At 42.4% G+C, this 7,213-nt stretch overlaps 1 pseudogene; it reads right to left on the bottom strand.

Annotated features, from left to right (window-relative positions):
- Positions 1–3,901: 3,901 nt before the first annotated feature.
- LOC112577830 lies at positions 3,902–4,797 on the bottom strand (annotated as a pseudogene).
- Between the last annotated feature and the right edge of the window lie 2,416 nt (positions 4,798–7,213).

Genomic DNA, 7,213 nt, shown 5'->3' with positions numbered 1-7,213 from the left:
CCACCAGGCTCCCCTGTTCCTTCAGTTCAGTTCAGTTCAGTCGCTCAGTAGTGTCCGAACGTTTGCGACCCCATGAATTGCAGCACGCCAGGACTCCCTGTCAATCATCAACTCCCGGAGTTCACTGAGACTCACGTACATTGAGTCAGAGATGCCATCCAGTCATCTCATCCTCTGTTGTCCCCATCTCCTCCTGCCCCCAATCCCTCCCAGCATCAGAGTCTTTTCCAATGAGTCAACTCTGCATGAGGTGGCCAAAGTACTGGAGTTTCAGCTTTAGCATCATTCCTTCCAAAGAAATCCCAGGGCTGATCTCATTCAGAATGGACTGGTTGGATCTCCTTGCAGTCCAAGGGACTCTCAAGAGTCTTCTCCAACACCACAGTTCAAAAGCATCAATTCTTCAGTGCTCAGCCTTCTTCACAGTCCAACTATCACATCCATACATGACGACTGGAAAAACCATAGCCTTGACTAGACAGACCTTTGTTGGCAAAGTAATGTCTCTGCTTTTGAATATGTTATCTAGTTTGGTCATAACCTTCCTTCCAAGGAGTAAGCGTCTTTTGATTTCATGGCTGCAGTCACCATCTGCAGTGATTTTGGAAAGTAAAATAAAAGTAAAGTCTGACACTGTTTCCACTGTTTCCCCATCTATTTCCCATGAAGTGATGGGACCAGATGCCATGATCTTCGTTTTCTGAATGTTGAGCTTTAAGCCAACTTTTTCACTCTCCACTTTCACTTTCATCAAGAAGCTTTTGAGTTCCTCTTCACTTTCTGCCATAAGGGTGTTGTCATCTGCATATCTGAGGTTATATAAGTTAAATAAACAGGGTGACAATATACAGACTTGATGTACTCCTTTTCCTATTTGGAACCAGTCTGTTGTTCCATGTCCAGTTCTAACTGTTGCTCCCTGACTTGCATGCAAATTTCTCAAGAGGCAGATCAAGTCGTCTGGTATTCCCATCTCTTTCAGAATTTTCCACAGTTTATTGTGATCCACACAGTCAAAGGCTTTGGCATAGACCATAAAGCAGAAATACATGTTTTTCTGGAACTCTCTTGCTTTTTTCATGATCAAGCAGATGTTGGCAATTTGATCTCTGGTTCCTCTGCCTTTTCTAAAACCAGCTTGAACATCAGGAAGTTCACAGTTCACATATTGCTGAAGCCTGGCTTGGAGAATTTTGAGCATTACTTTACTCACATGTGAGATGAGTGCAATTGTGCAGTAATTTGAGCATTCTTTGGCATCGCCTTTCTTTGGGATTGGAATGAAAACTGACCTTTCCCAGTCCTGCGGCCACTGTTGAGTTTTCCAAATTTGCTGTCATATTAAGTGCAGCACTTTCACAGCATCATCTTTCAGGATTTGGAATAGCTCAACTGGAATTCCATCACCTCCACTAGCTTTGTTCCTAGTGATGCTTTCTAAGGCCCACTTGACTTCACATTCCAGGATGTCTGGCTCTAAATCAGTGATCACACCATCATGATTATCTGGGTCATGAAGATCTTTTTTGTACAGGTCTTCTGTGTATTCTTGCCATCTCTTCTTAATATCTTCTGCTTCTGTTAGGTCCATACCATTTCTGTCCTTTATCGAGCCCATCTTTGCATGAAATGTTCCCTTGGTATCTCTAATTTTCTTGAAGAGATCTCTACTCTTTCCCATTCTGTTGTTCTCCTCTATTTCTTTGCATTGATCGCTGAAGAAGACTTTCTTATCTCTTCTTTCTGTTCTTTGGAACTCTGCATTCAGATGCTTATATCTTTCCTTTGCTCCTTTGCTTTTCACTTCTCTTCTTTTCACAGCTATTTGTAAGGCCTCCCCAGACAGCCATTTTGCTTTTTTGCATTTCTTTTCCATGGGGATGGTCTTGATCCCTGTCTCCTGTACAATGTCACGAACCTCATTCCATAGTTCATCAGGCAGTCTATCTATCAGATCTAGACCCTTAAATCTATTTCTCACTTCCATTGTATAATCATAAGGGTTTTGATTTAGGTCATACCTGTATGGTCTAGTGGTTTTCCCTACTTTATTCAATTTAAGTCTGACTTTGGCAATAAGGAGTTCATGATCTGAGCCACAGTCAGCTCCTGGTCTTGCTTTTGCTGACTGTATAGAGCTTCTCCATCTTTGGCTGCAAAGAATATAATCAATCTGATTTTGGTGTTGACCATCTGGTGATGTCAATGTGTAGAGTCTTTTCTTGTGTTGTTGGAAGAGGGTGTTTGCTATGACTAGTGCATTTTCTTGGCAAAACTCTATTAGTCTTTGCCCTGCTTCATTCCGTATTCCAAGGCCAAATTTTCCAGTTACTCCAGGTGTTTCTTGACTTCCTACTTTTGCTTTGCAGTCCCCTGCAATGGCTGCGTGGGCTCAGGAGGGCCTAGAGGAGCTATCTCATGTTGAAGGTCAGGAAGGGTGGGGGTGAGGAGATACCCCTCGTCCAAGGTAAGGAGCAGCAGCTGCGCTTTGCTGGAATAGCTGTGAAGAGATACCCCATGCCCAAGGTAAGAGAAACCCAAGTAAGACGGTAGGTATTGCAGGAGGGTGTCAGAGGGCAGACACACTGAAACCATACTCACAGAAAACTAGTCAATCTAATCACACTAGGACCACAGCCTTGTCTAACTCAATGAAACTAAGCCATGTGCTTGGGGTCACCCAAATGGGCGGGTCATGGTGGAGAGTTTTGACAGAATGTGGTCCACTGGAGAAGGGAATGGCAAACGACTTCAGTATTCTTGCCTTGAGAACCCCATGAACAGTATGAAAAGGCAAATGATAGGATACTGAAAGAGGAACTCCTCAGGTCAGTAGGTGCCCAGTATGCTACTGGAGATCAGTGGAGAAATAACTCCAGAAAGAATGAAGGGATGGAGCCAAAGCAAAAAAAATACCCAGCTGTGGATGTGACTGGTGATAGAAGCAAGGTCCGATGCTGTAAAGAGCAATACTGCATAGGAACCTGGAATGTCAGGTCCATGAATCAAGGCAAATTGGAAGTGGTCAAACAAGAGATGGCAAGAGTGAATGTCGACATTCTAAGAGTCAGCGAACTGAAATGGACTGGAATGGATGAATTTAACTCAGATGACCATTATATCTACTACTGCGGGCAGGAATCCCTCAGAAGAAATGGAGTAGCCATAATGGTCAACAAAAGAGTCCGAAATGCAGTACTTGGGTGCAATCTTAAAAAAGACAGAATGATCTCTGTTCGTTTCCAAGGCAAACCATTCAATATCACAGTAATCCAAGTCTATGCCCCAACCAGTAATGCTGAAGAAGCTGAAGTAGAACGGTTCTATGAAGACCTACAAGACCTTTTAGAACTAACACCCCCCAAAAAATCAGAAGTCCCCCATCCCTTAGGGATTATCAAATTGATGAAAACTCCTTATAAAGGCAGGGTTTCCAGACCTGCCTAGAAAGTGAAAAATTATTATTCACTTAATTTTTGTTTCTTTCAAAAAACTTCTTCATGGGAAATATGAATGTTCTAGACTAGCAACAATAACATTCAGATCTTTCTCAGAGAGAGTAATTTGTTTCTGGTAAGCAGAACAACTGTAACACATTAGAGTCTACATTTGGCCCTGGATCCAAATGAAAAAAGCCTTTGGCACAAGGAAAACTGTTTGTATGTTTCCCACTTCTTCTGTTGGGACTAGCACACTGAAACCAACATTTTATTGACATGAGAAAGAGTCATAAAAATTATTTACACCTGTTACTTTATTGCTATGTTAAAACTATGATTCTGACACACCTCAAAATTCTTCTCAGATTCATCAGTAAACTAGGGGCTTATTCCTTGTCCTCTTTTTCTTCTTTTCTTTAACCATCTTCTTCCCTTTCCTTTCCCTTCATTTTTCTCATCTCTTACTGCTCTCTGACTCTCCTTCTAGATGACTCTAGATTTGCTCTTGTGACTGCTCTCCCACTCTGTCCCCACTTCTTCCCATCAGAGATACTGCACAGGTGCAGCCCCCGTCTGTCCCAGTGTGCCTCTCTCAGGATGCAGTAGTACACAGCGGTGTCTCTCAGGGTGACCTGGGGCAGGACCAAGGTGCTGGGCTTTCTGTCTGAAGCTGTGGTCAGAGAGGCCATGCTGCTGTTCACTGTGCCTCATAAGCCATGAATGACATACTGTGTATTCTGATTCGGATTTTGCTGATACCAATGCATATACTCATTTCCACCAATGATAGAGTGGCTACAAGGCAGGTTTACATCCTCTCCTTCAGCACAATCCACGCAGCTAGGCTGGGTGGTCTTAGCATTAATCATAGTCCCTAAAGGGTCAAGAAAATAAAATTATCCCTTGACAACAAATCAGTGTAATTCTGTGGCTCAAGGGCACAACACTCCCCAAACTGTCTGGACCTACCCCCTACTCCAGTGTTTTTATCTATGTCCTGAGAAATATTATTGATGCCTATTATATAGGGACCAAAGACACAAGGCAAGAATCTGAGAACTCTATAGGCTTTATCCCGGGGTCCTTGGCTCAATAACCCCAGAGATTTCTTCCAACATGCACACTGCTAATGTCTCTTCTGGATCATGGCTATGAATTAACCTGTTATATAGAAGTTTGTACTCCCTACCAAATGCATAGATCTGTTCTCAATTCCATTGCTATAATGCTGAATAAAACATAGGGAGAGGCGTAGAGAGTAAATAAATGACGGTTCCTTGGCTTCAAAGTCATCCTTTGTAGACACATAACACTTACCCAAGGTCAGAAAAACAGCTACTCCAATCACCAGCCTCATACTTCAAGGACAAACCAGGATTGCGGGCTCAGAGTTCAGACTTGTGTCTGCTCCTAGGCTGGTTTCCAGAGAACAGAAACAATTGCTGCTAGTAGAGAGTTAACAACCAGTGCAGGTATCCATTGCAGTCTGCTTTTGCCAGGATCTGTCAGCCAATGATCAAGCAGTTCCTTGCTTAGGTCTTCCTGCCCTGTTTTAGTCATGTCCCCCAAAGAAGGAGAGACATCCCCAACTCACAGGGTGTGTGCTGCCATCCTCTGTGAAGTTTAAAGTCTGGCTTTGGAAAAGGAACACCAATCACGATGGTGTGTCTACCCAGAACCATTGTTCTATCATTTCTTCTTCAAAGACATTTTCTAACGTTCCATGAAGCTTGTGGAAAGCATTGTTTAATCCCAGAAAACTGTACTGAGCTGTGCATTGTAAAGAGATAAAAATTCCCATCCATGTTCTAGCAAATGTATGTGAGATTTCAAAGTAGGCTGTGATTGCTCTGAGGGACAGGAATAACATTGGGACAGAAAACTAAACGTCTTGAGCTCAGATATTGGAGCTCAGCATCCTGAAAAGGTCCTTGGAATCATGCATCTGTCTCCATCTAGGCAGACATTTCTCAATACATCTGTTCTTGATATAGTAACTGATGACACGGATGGTATTCTCCTCATCCTCCTTGAACAATGGTCCTTAATCCTTAAGTCCTCTATGCCCATGTTTGTAGGTGCTCTGCACCAAAGATGCTGAGACAGAGAGACACCAAGGATGCTGAGGCAGAAAAGACAGAAGGGAAAGCAAACTATCTGTGGTGGAGAAGGGTGGAGGTGAATGATCCTGGCAGAAAAAGAGGAGTGAAGAGAAAAGAGCATAAGCAATAGGGAAGGGAAGAGTTAACCAGAGGTGGGAAATGGGAAAGCAATGTTTAGGGAGGTACATGGAAAAGGTTTAGGCTATAAGGCCATGATTCCCTGAATCCTTGACCATATGCACTCAACAAAGGATTATCAAATCAAGTTGTCTAAAGATGATGAAAAAAATTTTTTTTTCACTTTTCTGTGGAACATCGATGGAAAACTTAAACTTCCTTTCCTTGATAGCCAGAAAAGATCGCTGTTTCCAAATTATGCAGCCCCTTCTAGTGACTGAACAAATGAACTGCAGAGCTAAACTCCCACAGGATGTGAACTTTTTGAAATGTTTCTCAGATTGAAAGGTGAATATCCCTGGTGTCTCAGTCGGTAAAGAATCCATCTGCAGTGTAGGCAACAGGGGTTCGATCCCTGGATGAGGCTAGCTTCCTGAAAAGGAAATGGCTACCCACTTCAGTTTTTTTCAATGATCCAACAGATGTTGGCAATTTGATCTCTGGTTCCTCTGCCTTTTCTAAAACCAGCTTAAACATCTGGAAGTTCATGGTTCAAGTATTGCTGAAGCCTGGCTTGGAGAATTTTGAGCATTACTTTACTAGCATGTGAGATGAGTGCAATTGTGTGGTAGTTTGAGCATTCTTTGGCATTGCTTTTCTTTGGGATTGGAATGAAAACTGACCATTTCCAGTCCTGTGGCCACTGCTGAGTTTTCCAAATTTGCTGGCTTATTGAGTGCAGCACTTTCACAGCATCCTCTTTTAGGATTTGAAATAGCTTAACAGGAATTCCATCACCTCCACTAGCTCTGTTGGTAGTGATGCTTTCTAAGGCCCATTTGACTTCACATTCCAGGATGTCTGGCTCTAGGTGAGTGATCACACCTTCGTGATTATCCTAGTCGTGAAGATCTTTTTAATACAGTTCTTCTGCGTATTCTTGCCACCTCGTCTTAATGTCTTCTGCTTCTGTTAGGTCCATACCATTTCTGTCCTTTATTGTGCCCATCTTTGCATGAAATGTTACCTTGGTATCTCTAATTTTCTTGAAGATATTTCTAGTCTTTCCCATTTTATTGCTTTCCTCTATTTCTTTGCACTGATCATTGGGGAAGGCTTTCTTATTTCTCCTTGCTATTCTTTGGAACTCTGCATTCAAATGGGTATATCTTTCCTTTTCTTCTGTGCCTTTCACCTCTCTTCTTTTCACAGCTATTTGTAAGTCCTCCTCAGACAGACATTCTGGTTTTTTGCATTTCTTTTTCTTGGGGATGGTCTTTGTCCCTGTCTCCTGTACAATGTAATGAACCTCCGTCCATAGTTCATCAGGTACTCTGTCTATCAGATCTAGTCCCTTAAATCTATTTCTCACTTCCACTATATAGTCATAAGGGATTGATTTAGGTCATCAAAAAAGCAAGAGAGTTCCAGAAAAACATCTATTTCTGCTTTATTGACTACGCCAAAGCCTTTGACTGTGTGGATCACAATAAAATGTGGAAAATTCTGAAAGAGATGGGAATACCAGACCACCTGACCTGCCTCTTGAGAAAC

Source organism: Bubalus bubalis, chromosome 11, assembly GCF_019923935.1.
Source record: "Bubalus bubalis isolate 160015118507 breed Murrah chromosome 11, NDDB_SH_1, whole genome shotgun sequence".
NCBI classification, from domain to species: Eukaryota; Metazoa; Chordata; class Mammalia; order Artiodactyla; family Bovidae; genus Bubalus; species Bubalus bubalis.
This window is presented reverse-complemented; position numbering and strand designations above follow the sequence as displayed.